Source organism: Thamnophis elegans, chromosome 5 (assembly GCF_009769535.1).
Source record: "Thamnophis elegans isolate rThaEle1 chromosome 5, rThaEle1.pri, whole genome shotgun sequence".
Lineage (NCBI taxonomy): Eukaryota > Metazoa > Chordata > Lepidosauria > Squamata > Colubridae > Thamnophis > Thamnophis elegans.
In genome coordinates, this window is record NC_045545.1 from 7,032,471 (window position 1) to 7,038,636 (window position 6,166).

A 6,166-nucleotide genomic window follows, 5' to 3' on the forward strand; every position below is an offset into this window, starting at 1 on the left:
TGATTGTGCTATAAATAGTTTGAAGGATTCATCAGCAGAGTTAATATAAATTATAAATAATCCCCCCAAATTTCACTTTGTTGGGATGATTACATGCTGCTGCTTCTTTGGTTATTGTGCTTGTCCCAAAGATGATGCATAAGTTATAAGATAGTACCTTCATGAGCATGAGAAGATAACAATAGCAATAGCAGTAGACTTATATACCGCTTCATAGGGCTTTCAGCCCTCTCTAAGCGGTTTACAGAGAGTCAGCATATTGCCCCCAACAATCCGGGTCCTCATTTTACCCACCTCGGAAGGATGGAAGGCTGAGTCAACCCTGAGCCGGTGAGATTTGAACCGCTGAACTGCTGATCTAGCAGTAGCCTGCAGTGCTGCATTTAACCACTGCGCCACCTCGAAGATAAATTGTCTTAGCACATACAGGTAGTCCAGGGGTGGGTTTCTCGCCCCGTTCCAACCGGTTCGGTTGGAACGGGGCTGGCGGCGTCCTCGTGCACGCGCACGGTGCAAGCATGCGTACTAGCGTCTGTGCGAGGCTCTAGCTGCTCCTGGAGGATCGCGCAGGCGCTGTATGCGTCCTGTGCATGCGTGGAAGCGCAGAACTCGTCAAAACCGGGTAAGGAGCGCGGGCGGGCGGGTGGGCCCTTCGCCATTCCCGGAAGTTACTTACTTTAGGGTTCGCCGACCAACCGGTTCGCAGGGACCGCCGCGAACCAGTTGAAACCCACCCCTGAGGTAGTCCTTGACTTATAACAGTTCATTTAGTGAGCGTTCAGTTATGATGGCACTGAAAAAAATGACTTAGGACCATTTTTCAGCTACAACCTTTGCAGCATCCCCATGATTCTGTGGCCATAATTCAGATGCTTGGCAACTGGTTCATAGTTACGACGGTTGCTGTGTCCCATGTGATCCCCTTTGCGGCCTTTTGGCAAGCAATGTCAGTGGGGAAGCCAGATTCACTTAACTGAGTTACTAATTTATCAACTGCAGTGATTCGCTTAACAACTGTGGCAAAAAAAGATTGTAAATTGGGGCAAAACCCAATTAATGACAAAAAAATTAGGCTTAATTATGGTCGTAGGTCAAGGATTACCTGTAATGCCCAGAATCATAATTTATTTAATAGAGATAATCACATCCCAAAATGATGTACAGTGTCACACTGGGATTGTGTGTCAATGTTCCTTTAATTCCATTTATTCAAATTCCTCTGTTGCAATATTTTGAATGATATTTTCTACTTCCAGCATTTCCTAGAGAAATATAATGCAAACGTTACTAAAAGTGTAGGAAAGCAGGCGATGAAATATAAATATAATTACTGGATTCTTCTAGCTCTGTTGAAGATTGACAGATTGTAACTGACACATTAAATTTGAGGTTCTTCTTAAAATACTCCCATAATTCGATAAGAGGTTCAATTCTACCTGCTTGCCCCAACTTAGATTTTATTAAATCAGAATTTGGTAAACAGGAATAATCCTACTGTCCTTTGAGGCCAGTGGAGGTTTGCTTCTTTCTATTTGGCAAGAACAAAAAAGACTCTATATTAATAACAACCATGAAAAATAAATCTTGCCCTGGGAATTCTCCTTGAATATATTTCTTTGCTACTTCCTGGTCAGCACCTTCCTGGTCTTATCTAAGTTCAGAAGCAAAACAGAATTACATCTAGTGAATACTATCAGGATTACCAGACCTACACACAAGGCAAGGTCCTCAATCTACTAACACAACTAGGACCAGAATTTTTCATTGCTAAACAATGCAGTTGTAAAAATGTGACATCGTGTGACTGCACTGCTTAGCATCAGCCATCCCAGCATGCCCTATTGTCATTGTTAACTGAATTCCATTGGTTGTTAGCTGAGGACAGACCCCAATCCAAGCTATTCTAGGTTTGGTCCCAGTATATAAGACAAGGCATTGCCTCCCGTGACCCGACAATTGCGCGATAGACATATGCGCGCCGACAAAATAGCACCTCATTTTACCCACCTCGGAAGGATGGAAGGCTGAGTCAACCCTGAGCCGGTGAGATTAGAACAGCCGAACTGCAGAATTGCAGTCAGCTGAAGTAGCCTGCAGTGCTGCATTTAACCACTGCGCCACCTCAGCTCTTGCAAACGTTACTAAAAGTGTAGGAAAGCAGGCGATGAAATATAAATCTCTCTCTCTCTCTCTCTCTCTCTCCCTCCCTCCCTCCCTCCTTCCGTCCCTCCCTCCCTCCCTCTCTCTCTCTCTCACACACACAGCTCCCTCTTCCCCCTCGGAGCTCTCAGGTTGCCTTGATGCTGACCCCGACTCCCACGCCTCCTCCTGATCTGATTCGGATGCTGGAGAGCCCGGCGGCCAACGGTCCACAACGGAAGGTCACCAAAGGGGATCGCATCACCCCAGGACACTGCAACCATTATAAATATGAGTCAGTTGCCAAGCGTCTGAATTGTGTCTCAGGGGCTTCTTGGTGTACCACAGTTCCTGGGCTTCAAGTAAGTAAGTAAAATCTTTATTACGGTCAAAGACCAGCAATACACATTCGTTTTTACACTATATTAAAAAAATACTAACATTAAAATATAATTAAAAAGTATTGACATCAAAAGTGGATAATAACATAATGGTCCAGAGATGGTTAGAGGTATGTCCAGATAATTGGTACAAGATGGTACTATACTTCTGTAGCCAATTTTTTTCTTATGGACATTGCAGCAGCACAGAACTTTGCCACTGCATACGTGGTAACCGGGTTAGTGTCCTGGAAGAGAAAGCCTAGATAAAAATGGTCTGCCCTCCCTGGCAACCTCTCTAATAAGGGGAGAATATGTGCAGACCTACAAGCTCTGTATAGCTCGCAGTGTAATAGAACATGTGAATTATCTTCCACTTCTCCTTTACCACATATACAAACGCGTTCGGCTATAGGTGTTCTCTTATTCCTGCCCTGGAGGAGTGCTGAAGGAAGAATGTTAAATCTGGCTCTGAAGAAAGCTATTCTTTGTTTTGGGGAGATCAGGTCGTTTAGATATCTTGCCGATTCCCACACACCCTGTTTGAGTCTGTCCCTACTGTGGAGAGGCAACCTATTTAGTTCTTCTTGGAACTCCATGTCCTTCATTCTATTAATTACTACTTGCTTTGCTTGCTCAAAGCCTAGGGACATTAGCTCCTGGGCTTCAAGAAACCTTCATGCCTCAGCACAACATGAAGCCATAACCACCACAGCCGCCACAGCCCAGTCTATCAGGGGAGACCACAGAGGCTTCTTGGCACTCTGAGGCTTTGGGGCTACAACAGAGGTGGGTTCCTACCAGTTCGCACCTATTTGGTAGAACCGGTTCGCCAAATCTACCGAACCGGTTAGAAGAGATTCCACCAGTGGACCCGGAAAGCAGGCCACACCTACAGAAGAGGTTCCAAAAACTTTTGAAACCATCACTGACACACACACACACACACACACAGATTCACACAGAGAGAAAGAGAAAGAAAGGAAGAAAGAAAGAAAGAAAAAAGAAAAAAGAAAGAAAAAGTGAGACAGAGATGAAAGAAAAAAAAGAAAAAGGGACAGAGGGACAAAAGGAAGGAAAGGGAGGGAGGGAGGGAGGGAGGGAGAGAGAGAGAGAGAGAGAGAGAGAGAGAGAGAGAGAGAGAGAGAGAAAACACATGGCCGGCAAGCCACTCCCACCAGATCACATAGCCGGCAAGCCACCCCCACAAAGGAGACCACACCCACAGGGTAGGTTCGAAAATTTTTTGAAACCCGCCACTGGGCTACAAGTATATGGGATGCTGCATAGTGCAAGGCCCAGGCCAGCTGGGCCCAACCCAAACCCATAACTTCCCAGGGAAACCTCGGCCACCCCAGTTTGATGAAGCATATCCTGCCTGGCACAAGGCCATCTTCCCTAGGTTTCACCGGGAAACCTCCACATGCAACCTGGGGGAGAATGCCTCATACAGCATGCAGTTGCCTCGGAAGCCCCAACTCGGGACATTGATCTATTTATTTAGTTTGTCAAACATGTACGAGATAACAGGTAAGTATAAACATGGACATGAGCACAAGAAAGGAGTGCAAATAAACGGGGACAGTAGGACAGGGATGGTAGCAGAGGTGGGTTCCTACCAGTTCGCACCTATTCGGTAGAACCGGTTCGTCAAATCTACCGAACCGGTTAGAAGAGGTTCCACCAGTGGACCCGGAAAGCAGGCCACACCTACAGAAGAGGTTCCAGAATTTTTTGAAACCCCCCACTGCCCCCCCAACACACAGACAGACTGACACAGAGAGAGAGAAAGAAAGGAAGAAATAAAAAAAGAAAAAAAGAAAGAAAAAGAGTGAGAGATGAAAGAAAAAAAGAAAAAAGGAACAGAGACAAAAGGAAGGAAAGAGAGAGATAGAGAAAGAGAGAGAAAGAAAGAAAGAAAGAGAAAGAAAGAAGGAAAGAAAGAAAGAAAGAAAGAAAGAAAGAAAGAAAGAAAGAAAGAAAGAAAAAAGAAAGAAAACACGTGGCTGGCAAGCCACTCCCACCAGGTCACATAGCCGGCAAGCCACTCCCACAAAGGAGGCCACACCCACAGAGTAGGTTCCAAAAATTTTTGAAACCCACCACTGGATGGTAGGCACGCTGGTGTGCTTATGCCCCTTACAGACCTCTTAGGAATGGTGTGAGGTCCACGGTAGACAGTTTAAGTGAAGACACTTAACTGCCTTCCTTAGCAACATAAATTTTGGGCTCAGTTATGATCATAAGCTGAGGACTACTTTTATTGTCAGCTGCCTTGGGCAATTTACAAACACAGATGCATGAAGATAGCAAGCTCACCATTCCTGTACTACTTGTTTCCAATGGACTTTAGCTTGCTCCATTACATTTACATTATCTAACCCTGCCTTTTCCACTTGATTTTTCCACGATGCCACACTTAATTGTCTGAGATTAGTAATGTCTAAAGAAACTATTTAAATAAGAACATATAGAAACCTATCATGCAGAGATAGAACATAATTCCAGAGAAATAAATTCTAGCTCTTTTAATCAGAAGCTCTTGGGCAGTTCTTTTGCCCTTATATTCTTCAACTACTCTTTGTGGCAAAGAAAAAATAGAAAATTGGCAAAATATTAGATATTTGCAAATGGAAAATCTAGAACTTATCTAAATCAGATGTGGTGCAACTTGATTCATAGTTGTTAGTTTAAAGATACAGGAAAAGTAGATATGGTTTTCAAATACCGAAAACAGCAGATGTATTGTCACTTCAATGCAGTTCCTAGTTCAACTTTTGATAAAGCATCTAAATTCCAGGATATTAACATACTGAATCACTTTCTGTTTATTCTGTCTATCTGCTAACATTGTCCTTTGTTATTCTTTTACTTCTTTGTACAAATATTCTTTGTATTAAAAAAAAATAAGCTAAGAACAAATTCTACTACTGAAAGACTTTCTTTAAATGGTTCCACAAAGAACAGTGATATCTGAGTGTTTTATCTTTTAAAATATTTGTAGAAAAGACTGAAGCATTCCAATGAGGGCTACTTTGCCAGTTAACCAGGCTCACCGTAAAGAGTACTGATATTGTTAAAAGATTTCCCAACTGAGGCATGTAAATTGTGATGAAATTATTTTCATAAGTCTTTTATGATTGAAAGGGTAGTGAAAAGGACAATATTAATGTTTTCAACGGACTTGAGATCCTTTAAATACAGTATATAAAGTATTCAGTTTTCTATTGGTTTCCTATAAAAGTAAATTCCTGTTTTATTTGTGCAATTATGCCACGTCAAGTTTCTTATCTGACAAGTTCACACTTTTCTCTCATATTTTTTCAGTGAAAGATAGGGAAAATTTCAATTTAAAAATGAAGTTTTTCCTGAATAATTTTTTAACAGTGAATGAACCGAAAAATATTTTAAATGAAGAAAATGATGTTGTAAGGCTAGTATGTCAAAAGTATAGTAATAGTAACATCAGAATACTTTTTAAAATAGTTGTCTATTTACTAGCGCTATTAATCAAAGGGAGCTATTCCATCTTTTTCAGTGAAATGGTTATTTTTCTAATAAGAGAAAAATGCAGACGATAGAGAGAAAAGTGACAGAATTACAAATGCAACGTTATGTTGTATAAACTCCAAAGCTTTTAGAAGAAC